Raw genomic sequence first — 15,973 nt, 5'->3', positions numbered from 1 at the left:
GTTATAGAAATTTCTTATCTATTTTGTTTGTTTTTCTTTTTATCTTTACCTCCAAGAAGACGTACGTTACGGCGCATCGATAATCGCGCATAGGTGGCAGCACTAATGGCGTCGGTGCTACGGCGCGTATGCGGTTTGATTTTGTTATCAGTAGTGGTGCCGTAGTTGGTGAGAGGAGGCGAGTCTCTGTCATAGCAGTTATACGACGATCCGGTAAGTTTTGTTTTGACCACGAGTATTCAATATTTATATATATATATATATGCTACATTTAAGGTCATTATTGTTATTAAAATTTTTTAAGTTTTATAATCATTCTTACATTTTTTTTTTTAAATTCATAGTATTATAACAGTAGTCACATTATATGTGTGTATGTGTGTGTGTATACATATGTGTATACAATCCATATACATATATACATATCATATACATATATACATATACATATACATATACATATACATATACATATACATATACATATACATATACATATACATATACATATACATATACATATACATATACATATACATATACATATACATATACATATACATATACATATACATATACATATACATATACATATACATATACATATACATATCATATACATGTATACATGTAATATTTTCGCCGAATACGTGCTTTGAATAGCATTGTTCGCAGATAAATTAACATGTGAATTTTTTGATAAACGGAATAGCAATCAACGAAAGCTGACAATCATTACGCGTTTAAACGTACGAACATTTCTAAGTAATAAGTTTGCTTTTTCGTTTACTAATTTATTCCTTAATAATTTATTCCTAAATGAGTTTCCCTATTTTTACGTATGCATTTTTTGTAAATTCTATCTCATGATATACAAACACGCGCTTCAATGTATACGTAAAATACTCATGGAAGTAATTTGTTTACTTTATATCCGCTTTCGTATGTTTCTCATATGCGTTTTATTGCATTTTTGCCATTATATAAAGTATACGAGAAATTAATGTTTCTCTGTGTGTTTTGCATTTAGTTCATTCACCCGATAATTAAAGGCAGCTATAGGGCGCAATACAATATATAATAACGGCTAATCAAAATGACATGTAAGTTCTTCCGTAACGCGATTAAAACGACTTACGTTTTTGATACATAAATATTCGAATAAATCATTAATTGGCAACTTAATAATTATAGGATAATGCGAATCATTTGGTACAATAATTATCGTAATGTGTTTAATAATTTTTAAGTCCCTATATTTTTTTTCTTTTTCTTTTTTTTTTTTTTAATGGATAAATACGCGTAACTATATAACTATATATAACTAGGTAACGTAGATAACTATATACATACTAGATATAAATACGTACAATAAACCTCACAATTATCCGTGAAAGTTCTAATACACACGTAAGGAGTATTTATCATCTAAACGTTACTTAACGGATACGATAGACATGAATATATTATCGATGAGAGCTTTGGTTAAGTGAAAACTTTTACTGTTATCTCCGATTAATGGTGTAGCTATATACACAACATACATACATACATACATAAATACATAAATACATATATACATATATACATACATACATACATACATACATACATACATACATACATACATACATACATAAATACATACATACATACATACATACATACATACATACATACATACATACATACATACATACATACATACATACATACATACATACATACATACATACATACATACATATATACATACATACATACATACATACATACATATACACATATACACATATACACATTTAATATCTAGAAGATAGAATACACTAGAGTATATATGGATCTCTCGTAAAATACGATCTTTATAATACTCGTCGCAAAATGGTGAATTATCTACTTTGTACTTTGAATTATAATTTTGTGGGTTCTCTCTTCGATTGGTATTATCAAACTCCTTAATGACTTTCCCACATCTTTTTGTTTCTTCTTCTTTGTAGTTATTCTTCTTCATTTCTCTCTCTCTTCCTCTCTCTCTTTTTCTCTCTCTTTGTCTCTTTTCTTTATCATTCACTCATTCGTTTTCTCTCTCTCTCTCTCTCTCTCTCCTTCTCTCTATCTCTCTATCTCTCTATCTATTTCTTTTCGAAACCTTTTGACAATCTATGAACATAGGTATTCTCAACTGTGCTAATTGCGAACTGAACGAACTAAAGTTTCTCGATTATAAACGACAATGAAGGTCTGTGAGTTGATTTCATTTTAATACTTGAGTGAATCATTAAGAAAATATGTAGTTGCCCTGTAGTTTACCGTCGATATATATAATATATATATACATATAATATATATATATTATATATATTATATTTAAAAAAATATATACACACACATAGATGTAAAGAATAAATGAGAGGAAGAGAATCGGCGGAATTCCTAAACGCATTTTATCTACAATTTGCGCGTGTCTCGCGATATCGACCGAATCGATTAGAGGAACAAAGAAATGTCCTAACTGAGGCTTTACGTATGTATCTTTATATGTATGTATGTATGTATGTATGAATGTATGTATATTTGTATGTATGTATGTATGTATGCGTGTATGTGTGTACATCAAATATATCGAACGGCCCTACTTTACGATAGTAACATGATCCTTTTGCTTGCTGGAAGAATCACCGATCGTATCGACGTATCCTTTCCTAAATTACTGTAAACATTGTCGACGATCATAATCGTTTTTAATTTTTCATGTAAAATACCGATTGCTAATATTTATCGTTATGCATATGAGTTTTCTCAAGTGTCAGAAATATGAATGATGAAAAGTTAACAAAATATAACTGTTGTAAAATGTGAAGGCGCGACGAGTCAAACGATAGAAACATTTTTAATTAGTGCTATTAATTAGCGAACTGTCCGTCGTTCATGTTATCTATAAACTAAATAGGGGTCTCGTGTATGAATGTGTGTGTATGTGTGTGTGTGCGCGCGCACATGTGTCAATGTGTGTGTGTGTGATTCAAGGGCATGCTTAGAACATTTAGCTCTTTGCTATTTCATCCGCTTCCAATGAGGGTAGAAAGAGGAAAGAGCAACTCACAATCAGTAAAAGTCGATGAATCCCAACGTCGTAGATATTTTCATCTACTTTTTATGATCATTATTGTACGTAAAAGATTTCTCCATCATTAGTCACTCGGTGCTACGATGGCGCGTCATTCCGCCTTGCATTATCCTGCTAGTGAGGTCCGTTTACTTTCTTTTTCTTCCTTTGTCTTCTTTTCTTTCTCTCTAGTTCGTGCAAAAGAATTTCATCTCAGCTCTCCTTGAAATATGAAGAACCACCTTTAGAATCCCCATTTCCACCAAACCCAACTGCTTTTCTTTTTTGTAGTTTCATTCAAGAATAGCGAAGTATTTCGGATAATTTATCTTACTTCGAATTTTCGAATTTAATAGTTTAACTTTTTTTTTCTCTATCCCTTTCACCATCTATATCTATATATCTATCTATCTATATATCATTCTTTTTTTTTTACTTTTTTTTTTTTTTTTTTTTTTTTTTTACACGATACAACCAGTTTTTTCACTTGAAATAAAAATAAAAACAGTTGAATTTAACGATTAGTTACATGTGAACGAGATTTTACAATATCGAGGAATAGTTTCAGCATAGCGCATAGTTTGTTACATTTTTCCGTTTTTCGAACTGTCAATCCGGCAGTTCGTTTAAACCTTTTACGAACGTAAATGAATCCGACGGTGATTGATCGATATACATATATACATATATACACACATACATATATATATAAACTCTTTCGTATTGGCAGTTAAATAATTAATTTAATTAGGCCGTATCCGCATCGTTCATTCTGTTACAAAGTGAATTTTTTACGAGGATAGTCGTTTTATACGTAGTATACGAGTCAATTCACGTAAGTAGTAGAAAAAGTAGTTTTCAAAATAGACGCGAGAGCTTGGATAGTGGTTTAATTTTGAAATTTTCCATTTCTTCAATTAATCAATGCTATAGTATTTGGGTATACTGAAATAATTAAGTGGATGCGACTCACGTAATTAATTATTCACAATTTCAATAAACGTATTTAGATATGGTCGAATTAAGAAGTTAAATAATGATAATAGACGTTCTAATAAAAAATTAAAAATCTTTAATCGAATATTTATTATTTCCTTGCTAATTAAATCTTTCGTTGATATTTCCAAATTTTCCAATCATATCCAAAATAGATATATACTTTGTTGTTTTTATAAATAAAAGAAAAAGAAGAAGAAAGAAAAGATAAAAAGAAAAAAGAATGCACACACTTTGCAGATCATTTTTGTGCTTATATTACATGCAGATATCGAAGGTACGATAGGATAAATTCAATTTTCTAGGATATCAAGCTATATATAAAGAACCTATTTACATCCTCGGAGAATATAATATCGCAGGAATATATCGACTGTGGCCTTTCGAGCAAGCAATATATATACGCTCTTAAAATTCGTCGTATGACAAAAATTTTTATATGATAAAAATTTTCTATATCGCGAAACTCTAGTTGCGATCGACATTATTGTCATCGATTTCGCTCGAGGCATTAATATCCACAGCTTCCATGTATACTTCTGCATTTTTTGAGAATATTATTCTTTCGTTTTTTTTTTCTCTCTCTCTCTCTCTCTCTCTTTCTCTCTCTTTCTCTCTCAATAACAATGAAATTGCAATGAATTCAAAGAGAATTAATTAAAATTTCTATTTTATATTACACATTTTTTTCTTATTTTTCAACGATTATATCCATACATATATATATATATATATATATATATATATATATATATATATATATCTACTCGCTTACGTATCATCCGCTCTGATTATTCGTTTGTCCTCGCTCATGTATTCTAGCTCAGATGCAAAGCGGTTGGCCATGTATATTGTATTCATGTGTGTGCGTGTCTGCCGTAAGCAAGATTGTTTACTATCCATGCAAACATTTGAGAGACAAGCGAGCGTGCAACGCGGTAAAGCGTCAAATACAATTAACACCTTACTGCTGCTTATTCCTTTCTCGAACTTACAATTAGCGAAGCAGTATGCGCGATTTTACCTGTAACGAACTTCTAACCAATTTTCCGAATCGTATTAACAAAAGTATCCTTAGGTATATTATATATTCAAATATATAATATACCTAATATATCCATTCTAATAATATTCAATAATTTATTACGTACGTATAAATCGTCGTAATAAAAAGTTTTCAGGCAAATTAAAAAAGTTATTAAATGATTTTTTAAAAGCAATTATACATTTTCGAATCCTTTTAGGCTTATAATTAGACCTTGTAATTATACAAAGATTTGGCTTGTAATTTTACGATTTAATTAAAAAAAAAGAAAAAAAGAAAAAATTATCTTAAAAATTCTCGAACAAGAGTAAATTGATTATTTAATATCATTAAGAAACTTTTAACCTCTCCCTGTATTTACATCAAATAGAAATTAAATCGAAATGTGATATTGTACCATTCTGAAGTATTTACAATTATCTTCATAATATATAGTTTACTACATATGTACATATGTATTTAGCTAGATGTGTACTGTTAGATTTCTCAAGCACGAAGCTGTTTCAACGAATCATCTCGGTGTAACGCGAAGCTTTTAGCCAAATAATGAGGTCGATCCCTTGCAAATGTTCGTTCCATTGTGTACGTCTATAGATGCGTGTAAATATCCTGAAGAAGTGGAAGTAAAAGGTTTCCGTGGAACATTACACACGCGGTCGTTTATCACTGGAATACACACACACACACACACACAATACGTATATACGATATGGAACTTGTATGTATGTATATGCACGTGTATATATGTACACGTGAATACATGTACACGGTATCAGAATTATTCGGAAAAGAAGGATAACGCTATAGGAACATTTGTTAAAATGTCTGTATTCGTATATATACAAACATATATATATATATATATATATATATATATATATATATACATATACGATATATATTCGAGCTTAAATATTGGGTTTTATCGTATAAATAATATTATTGATCGATCGGGCGCGAGAGTTTACATTTTATCGGCAGATAAAATTCTTTTTCTTTATTTGTGCGTGCGTGTGCGTGCATGTGTGTGTGTGTACCCGCGCGTGTGTGTTTTTATTTCACACGATCGTCCTTCATCCATTTAGTTCCATCACGTGTGATTAAATACCAAGGTAACTTTTGCGCTCCGATATTTGACTTTTCTAGACCTTTTCGACGAACCTCGAGAAATCCAATTAGCCCGGGAAACGTGTCATTTTTGGAATGGCGAATAAAATAACGAGAAAAAGTATAACGGCTATTATGAATTCGTATGGTGCATAAATTTGCCCGCGGCCGTGTTGAAACGTATTAACTTTGGAAACTCCTCAACGGTTTGCATTTTGTACGCTCGTTTTGCTAAAAAAAAGTTTTCTCTAGATAAAAAAATCGATGCTCATTTCTTCGTAGACGTATTTTTATGAGTAATTTGTTATAATGAAAGATATTCAATTTACATTTCGCATCAATTAAATTATATTTACTATATATATATGTTATATTCAAAGAGGGTTGGCCAAATGTATTTAGATAATTTTACAAAATCCATCAATCTTTGTCGAGACTTATTAGGTTTATTTTTTAGGTATATATATATATATATATATATATATATATATTTTTTTTTTTTTAGATTATAAAACTAAGCCTAATTACAAGTTTAACAAGTTTCAAGAAAAGTTCCCTAATTGATTTTTAAACTCATCTAGGAACTTTTGGTCCATCCTGTATCAATGTGAAACGTAATGGATTTTTCTGCGTTTCACTCTGGGTCTTCGTAAATGCAAACTTTACTTATTTACGTTCCTTTTCTTTTTTCCTTTCTTTTCTTTTTTGTCCTTCTTCGTTGAAAGAAACAACGTTCGAAGATCAGTGTCGTATCGATTAGTTGAAACGTTCAGAAAATCTGTACGCGAGAGTAATGGATTTGAGTATAATCGTTGGCAATCGATTTGAACGATGCGACCGTATACTTCTTTGAAAACGATCGTTCGATTGGTAGAAAGCTTTCACAGGAGCCACACTTACGAGGTGATATACGATCGAGTGCGGAGACGAACAAAAGGGGAAGAAGAGCGAATGGAGAAGGGTGTTGGTAAAGGAAGCAAATTGATGGGAAGGACTTATTAGACCTTGAGAAAACCCGCTGTGAGCTCGAAGGGCTTTATATGGGTATGAAGGTACATTGGAAGAGAGACGACACTATCGTGATCCGCGTTGTCTCGATTGAACGACGATCGACATGGTCCTATCGTAAGGTCATATCGTTGACTTTCCTTTTGTAATGACGCGGTCTGACCTTTTGCTTTGTATTAGCTACTTCTCACGAAATATCTCGTGACATTGATATTGCGTTTCCGTGAGGAACGTACAAAAATTAGAGAATAAAGTTCGACGATTTTATTTCGTATAAAATGAAAAAGGGAATACGAGTTTGCGTGGGAAGATATTAAAAGCAATAAGAGACACTAACGAAACTAAAGATTTTGACGACCGAATGATCACTCTATAGAGAATTTTACAAATATAGTATATTACTGTATAGACAATTTTTGAAAAGTGATCTTTTTTCTTTTTTCTTCTTTTTTTTTTTTATTTATTTTTTTTTTATTTATTTTTTTTTTTCCTTTTTTTCTCCATCGGAAAGACAAACAGAGTTCAATGGAAAAAATTTGAATTGATGTTCTTTTCTTGTCATTTCTGATAGCGTTTAACGTAGTACGAATAGCACGAGTTTTCCTTCTAATATTTATTACGATAACGGTGAAAGTGTTTCATTTGGGGAACTAAAGCAAGCATAGAGGCGGGTGGTTCATCTCGGGTGTTACTCATCGTAACTTCCTGCTGTATAATGATACAATGGCTAGCCAGCAGCAGCCGGTACATGTTACAGGAACGTTACGAAGTACAGAAACATCAACTAAAGCATCAAATTCTCTATACGAGATTTTCATTATTAATTATGTTTCAATACGTAATCTCGTATAAGAATTATCTCAGAATTAGTCAATGTAGGGAAAAAGTAATTGTTTATTCGAACGTTCGACGTTCTTTTTATTGATTTTTCACGTTAGTATATCCACATCAATTTCATCGTAGAGAGAACCAAAAGCGACATAGAATCAACGAGAGACATAGTTGTTACTCGTTGCGTTTTCCAATTGGCAGTAGTGTTGACTCGTACTAGTCAGACGCAACTCATTCAACGAGATCGTTCGATGATGGATGCGGAATGAGAGAGGAACTAGAATAGAGAAAGCAGGATTAACTGCGAAAATGGAAAGGATTTACATGTATCTATTGGTATATCGATTTGTCTGTATTCGACTTTTCCAAATGAATCATCCTTTTTATTGCGATGTTAGATAATAGAAATGTTGCGAAAGCATTGAATATATTTATTTTTCTCTCTCATCCTCTCTTATTTATTATCTATTTTTTTTTCCGATAAATTGCTAGTAAAAATATATTTACGGGGGAAAATATAATGAATAGACGATATACATTGTGATTTAACATGACAAATAAAGCTTAGTATTTTTTTCATTGGTAATATAAAACCAGCACGTAATGAAAGAGTTACGTGATCACGTTTACTTTAGGCGAGTTTAGAAGTCCTTTACGAACGTGCATTTCCGTGTATAAAAAGTTTAAAGAACCTTAGCCGTATATATAATTTATAGTACGTATAAATATGTATACTTTCGTGCTGCTACAATCAATGTTGCACAATTATATGGCTGAAAACTTAATTAAGGTATTTGAAAGGTCTCTCGTTGGTAGTAGCCTGAATATATCGACCGGAAGTAGAAACTTCCGTTGACGATGATAACCAAAAAGTGAGAGAAAACATTCTGAAATCACTCCCCGTTTAACTCGCAACCATTCGTGACAGCTTACTGACGTAAAGGTTATTTGCATTCGACGCTTCTCCTACCACGATCATATGCATATATATTTAGGAATCCCTATATGGTGAATCTCCACGCGCCATTTTGAACAACCCGTTGTTTCGCCGGAGTTGAGTGTTGGTAGACAACTGGAATATTGCATGTTATATATGGAATGTCGTCTCTTCTGCTATAAACAATAGAAGAAGAAAGAAAGAAAAAGAATATCAGGAAAGTGCAGGCAGGTTGATGTATGTGAGTAGTTGATAAGGAATAAAAGAATCGTTTTTCATAATGCTTTTCGAACGAACTTTTCTTCGAATAATTTCAAAATCTCATACAATAAAATACATGATAAATTTATAAAAAGAGATAATGTATAAAAATGATATAAAGGATGATGTTTATAAAAGAATAGAATATAATTTTGTTTTAACGTATATATATATATATATATATATATATATATATATATATATATATGGATAATAAGTTTGTGCAATAATTACTTAACTTAAATAGTTCACAATAAAGATTATCGATTAACGTAAGCCCTTTGAGGAATACTTAAATGCTTTTTTTTTATTTAGGTAACTAATCTCACTTGTATTATACTATAAATATAATACATATAGGACATTGGTAATGCGATATCTTACGATTTTACAATATTAATTAATAGGACGATAGTGTTGTTTTTAATTTTATTCCCATTTACATCATCAGTCGTTCTAGAATAAAATTAACGAGTATAATTACAAAGAATCAATGATGATCGGCTTGGATTCGAATCTATTGATGATATTACGTAATAGATATTTTTTATTTTAATTGACCCATTAACGCAAGAGAAGTTTAAATCCGTTTTCTCTCTCTCTCTCTCTCTCTCTCTCTCTCTCTCTCTTCCTATTTGATTCTTTGATTTGTCAGTTCGATGTTCACGAAAAATCGATATTACGATCATTCGATGTTTCAACATTACTCATCTTACCGTTTCATTTCTCGTTTCGTCTTGATGGCTCGTTAGCGTTAACTGCCCCCAAAATGGATTTTGCAGATTTCACCCATGGTACATCGGAGTTACTAACACAATTTCCGTAACATGGTTCATGTAACAGCGATTTGTGCTCTTGGCAATATTGTCGAAATATCTTGTTGTAGGTTCGTTCAAGATCATCCCGATAAGTCCAATCAATTTAGTCGTTAATTGTTATGATAGATTTCTACGTATCTTCTTATATTTTTCTTCCTTTATAAATGTATTAATATATAAGTTTTATTAAATACATTTTCCTTCACTATATAATTGGAAACATGCAATTAGCATATTAATTTGTCGAAAATTTTACTGTTTAATTCTTTGTTTCGCAAATTAACGTTATTATTTTCGTTACCCTCATTATACTTTCTGTCAGGATACAGGTATAGAAGATAAGAGACAGCAAACGTCTTTACCCAGCATCCACCATTAATTGAGTTATATGAGATTAGAGAACTTACAATGGAATTAACTACGGCATGGTCTAGATGGTAATCTCCTCTGTCGTTAGCCACAACCTCGAAATTTCCGTGGATATGGCGTTGGTTAACCAAACGTATTTCTATTATTTGTCAATATATGTAGACAAAATTTGTTAACACAGTGCGATAATATTTACATATATCTGAAGTTTGATCATAGCAAATTTTTATTAATTATATATATATATATATATATATATATCAAATATTTATTAATTATATATAGAAATAAAAAGACGGATTATTTGAAAAGTATTTAATGTTTCAAATAAAGTTATTATATCTTAGAATATATGTATATTATATATCCAATATTTTTATTCTCTGAGAGAAATTCGTTAAACGTTATTATGTAATTTATTTGCTTTTGTTTCGGTTGAAATGAAAAGCGTGTAGAAATACTGTGACAAAAAAAAAACAATAAATACATTACCATCGAAACAAATATTTTTCCTATTATATTTTTTATCTCACATAAGCCACATATCTCTTCATTTTCATGAGAGATAAATTAAGCTTGGTTTTAACAATAAAACAGAAATCCTCTTGATTCGTTCGCATCTGTTATGCATTACGAGTTTAAGTCGATATTAATTAATTCAATGGTCGGATTAAACAAAGTTGCTCTATCTATATCGATTTTGTCATTAATTCGTTAATAACAAAATACAGTCTCGATTAAAACAGAAGAAAAAGTTAAATTTTAAAGTCTACCGTGTTGATAATAAAATTCTATTAGTTCAATTGTTTTTGAAATATCGATTGCACGTTTATCGAAGTTCGTTCATTTATTGTTAAGCAAAGGCATCGATAATTTGATAAAGGAAAAGAAATATACTCAGGTTGTTGTTACGACGTTCATGAATACATTGCGATCGATCCATATTGGTCCATGCAACCAAATGTATTCTCTCGGTCGATCGCTGCAACTGTTGCATTTAGAGCATAGGAAAATGTCAAACGTAGGAGCAAGTGATAATCGACACGAAACGAGTAATGTAACTTTTGCCCCAAGGTTTATTGAGAAAACCTTTTCAAAGGGAACAAAGTCAAAGCTGATGTACGCACGTATATGTATGTATTTGCAAGAAGAGAATAAATAAGAGCTTATATTCACATTAAAGTATTATATTTATTAAGCTCGCATTTATGAATTAGAATATTTAAAATTTTCGCGCTTTTTTATTTATCAACGTTTACTAATTGAATTATAGGTCCGAACGTTCAACCAGCTGTTACTGCGGATGAACCGGTGAACTTTTGACCTCGTAGACTGGTGTGATTTACAAAGTTTCTTATATATTACAATTCGAATGTAATTTTATCGACAATAATGTATTCTTGCCTCTCTCTCTCTCTCTCTCTCTCTCTCTCTCTCTCTCTCTCTCTCTCTCTCTCTCTCTTTCTCTCTCTCTCTCTCACTCTCTCTCTCTTTCTTCCTTTCTTTCTTTTAGTATAAAATTTTTTATATCACAATAAAAACTAAAAAGATAAGATAGAACTAGAGAAATATCACAAAAGATAACGATTCAAGCGAGTAGAGATAAAATATAACACGATATTTGCCTTTTGGTTCCTCCACTAGAAACTTTTCATTCTACACCAAGATTCACTTAACAACGTTGAATTCGTACTGTGTTGCGTTGAATAAATTTAGTTTTCCGACGTAATAGTGTTTCTACATGGAGATATAAAATAATTTTATTTTTCGTCGACCTGATCCAAGAGAAATTCGATTTAAATATATTTATGGGATTTTATCCTTAAACATTCACGCTAGTATTTTATATAACATTCGTATCTTTGAAAATAAAAAAAGGACCGATAGATATGTTACATTTGTTTTTCTTTAATCAATATAATTATATTAATTAATATAATTAATAGATAAGTCGTTTTATTTCTTATTAAAGAAGAATAAAAAGGAGAAGAAGTTTACATACATTTATTTAAATATCTGCGTGGATTATATATTTAACTTTTTACATTTATTACTCATTAATGACATAACGACGATGTATATCTTGCGGATTACGTCAAAGTAGCATCCTGATTCTTCGTTGGTGGCTGAACTTTTGACCTAATCGTGTCATTGCGGCCTTTCGTGCGTACTAGATAGAAACAGGACGGTATCGTGAAATATCAATGATACATCGATAATATAACTTTGATTGTATCGTAAGCATGCTCTAATGGCCATTACCAAATTAGTGCTCAGGTGTTACAGTAAAACCTTGTCCTGTTTTTATTACGTTTTGTTCTCCTGTTTTTTTTTTTTTTTTTTTTTCATAAGTATATTTTTCCATGAACATTAACGAGGGACTATATAGTTATCGTGTCTTAATAAATTTTCTTTTTGATACTATTCAATGTAATAAAATATGAAAATGAGTTAAGAGCTTCAGTGGACCCTATTACTTGAACTGTTAGGATTACGAAGGTTAAAAAACAACGATAAATTTTTCGTATTCTAATGAGTTTTAATTAGTTAATGTAATGAGTTCAATGAAGCTATTAAATATTTTGCATTATGAATTTATGTAGATCAACGGAATTATGTTTAGGTATACATCCAACGATTATGAATATATTAAACTAAATTTTCTTTTTTTCTTTTCTTTTTTCTTTCATTATAGTACGAAGAAACAAAGCATTTATAATTAGTGTTAATTAAAAAGGGAATATATAGCATCGTATTTTATGAGAAAAATATATTATTATTATGATTATGTCTGGTTATAAGAATATCAATGTTACGCCGTACTATCTTGCGTAATAAGGAAAACCGGTGTTTCTTTATACAAAAGATATGACATAGAAATTTATAATGATGAATATGTTTTAAACAGTACATTTAAATAAAAAGTTATTTTTGATAAATTGATAAATCTGTTATTTCTAAGGACAATGATAACGAACGCTTGTGTAAATAATCATTCAACGTTTCGTTAATGATTTATGTAAATCTAAATGGCATTAATAGCGAAGGACAATCAGTCATAACAATGAGTTTATTATTGTTCTTTATATATCAAGAAATTCAAAATTCGACGAATCGATAGCTCTTTCCTTTTTCTTTTGTTTACTTTTTCTTTCTCTCTCTCTCTCTCTCTCTCTTTTAATGTTTAACTTAAAGTTAAGTTTCGCTTTTTTCTCGTTAAGTTAAACGTGATTTAGACGCAACACAGACACAATTATAATACATAATTATATTATTTCTATATTTCTGATGTAAAACTGAAATCGAGGTCGATAAAAATAATATGTAAATGTTCCAACATGGTATGTTCTTACAACGTAAGGTATAAAACTTAGCTGTCATTTCAGTTTGCGGATCTCTCTTGTGCATAGCTGTCAAGTGTTAGAGACATTGAAGTGCCTTTTGAGAGAGCACTTCGCATAGAAGACTTCTTGACATCAATTTTACGATCTTCTACATCCGATCTTCAAGAGTGACAAACTTATCACGAATAGATAGGGTAACTGCGAAATATGTAGGTCAAACATACTTTATTCTTTCTTCGGTTTGTTTTTCTAGGCGTATATCGAGCCTGCTCACCGAAGAGTAATATACGAACGTAAATAATCGCCACATTTATTTTTACCTTTCCTTTGCGAATAGTTTTTATGTACGCAGGAGGTACAAATCTTTTCGTTCGCTCTTCAAAATAGAACGTTTCATTTCATAGGAATATATTCGAAGTATTTCGATGTAAATTAGATTAGGCAACATTTTGTGATATAATTTTTTATACAAAAAAGAAAAACAAAACAGAAAAAAGAAAAGGAAAAAGAAGAAAAGTATATACCTATATATACGTATATATGACGTATGAATCGTACGTTATTGTTATAGCACTTGACTATGATATGTACAAAACGAAATATTAATACGTTTGAGCATGAGAATCATTTGTTTTATCAGCTAGTTTACGATACGGATAAGTAAATAAAATATTTACCATTCCTTTCGAAGAAAAAGGAATAACTGAAATAACGAAATAATTCATTAATCATGATCCTTTGTGTAGTAATACATTACGATGTAATATTCATGGAAATGATTAATTTCTATTTCGCAAACCGATGATTAAATTATAATCTTTGTAACATACGATAGTGGGGTGGTTTCATATGAGTTTCTAATTCATTAATCCATCGTTAAGTTCTTAACTATGCTTTGAAATAATGTGAGTAGCTTAATCAAATATTGACCTCTCAAGCGATCAAATTGAAATAATCTCGACTAATAATACAAATGTTTGATTGTTATCCGAAATGATTGGTTCTCGTACTTTTGCCTTTAAACATAGAAATGTATAAGAGATTCGACTGATCGTGAAAATGAAATCGATTAAGTAATCGCCATTATATCGACGATAACACGTTCGATCACTAATCTTAACGATAATAGTAAAAACGAGAAAAGAACACGCGATTCTTTTCTTATAGCTAATAATAGTGCCCTTATTGTGTCAAATCTCATCAGTGTCGACGAGAAATTCAGAAAGTCTGATATAAGGTAATTCTTCACTCATTCTCACACCGACACACACACCGACACACACACATGCACATGCACATGCACACATATACGTACACATCTATACTTTTGAATGTTCTTTTAAAGATAAAACTCTTGGTATAGTCTATTTTTAGTTTCGTTCTACTCTCTCGTCTCTTAGTTTTTCATTTTCCAAATGGAAATTGAAATTCTATGCTGGTTCATTCTTGTTTCGTTTAACAAAGGTACCTACTATATGTATATACGTTATCGAAATTGAATTTAAGCGAAAATCCGTTTCTTGATTACATTGTGTGATTATTATTGGTTATTATACGTACATAATATATATATATATATATATATATTTATATACATAATATATATATATAATATATACGGATATCTAACTATTATATAATATATTGTTGTGCTTGATAGACATCGATTGTAACAGACGTTGGTTGAGGGTAAACGTGTGGAAGATTGAGTGGATGAGAAGGAAAACTCTTAACTCATAGAAACGTGACATGCTTGATGATATTCGGTACTATACGCACTGCTTTTGTGGTTGAACGATATAAAAAAAAAAAAAGAATCCTCCTTTTTCTTCAATCCTTTCGATAAGCTGCCAGGTTCAATCATTTCTATAAAGATCGCTTGGTTTCGATTGAACTTTTGAATTTATTTGAATTTAATCTTTACACGTTTTCAAAGTGTAGTGATAAAAGATTTTTTTTTTTTCTTTTTTTTTTTTTATACGAATAATTCTTCACGGAAGCAAGCGCGAAAACTTTTAATTCCACGACAATTATAGTCTTCTTTAATCATGATATATATATATATATATATATATATATATATATATATAATATCAAAAGATCGTATGTTCGGATTACACTTTTATTTTTAATTTGTATGGATCTTAAATT

At 30.5% G+C, this 15,973-nt stretch overlaps 1 protein-coding gene across 3 annotated transcripts in view; it reads left to right on the top strand.

The window, feature by feature from the left end:
- The first annotated feature begins 116 nt into the window (after positions 1–116).
- The window catches only part of LOC118444921 (protein qui-1), a 51,553-nt gene continuing 35,696 nt past the window's right edge, over positions 117–15,973 (top strand). For all 3 annotated transcript variants that reach the window (XM_035873699.2, XM_035873696.2, XM_035873698.2), the window contains exon 1: positions 117–213. The gene's annotated coding sequence lies outside the window, so the exon portion shown is untranslated. The remainder of the gene's footprint in view (positions 214–15,973) is intronic.

Source organism: Vespa mandarinia, chromosome 1, assembly GCF_050613455.1.
Source record: "Vespa mandarinia isolate Hongniang chromosome 1, ASM5061345v1, whole genome shotgun sequence".
Taxonomy (NCBI): domain Eukaryota; kingdom Metazoa; phylum Arthropoda; class Insecta; order Hymenoptera; family Vespidae; genus Vespa; species Vespa mandarinia.
This window is presented reverse-complemented; position numbering and strand designations above follow the sequence as displayed.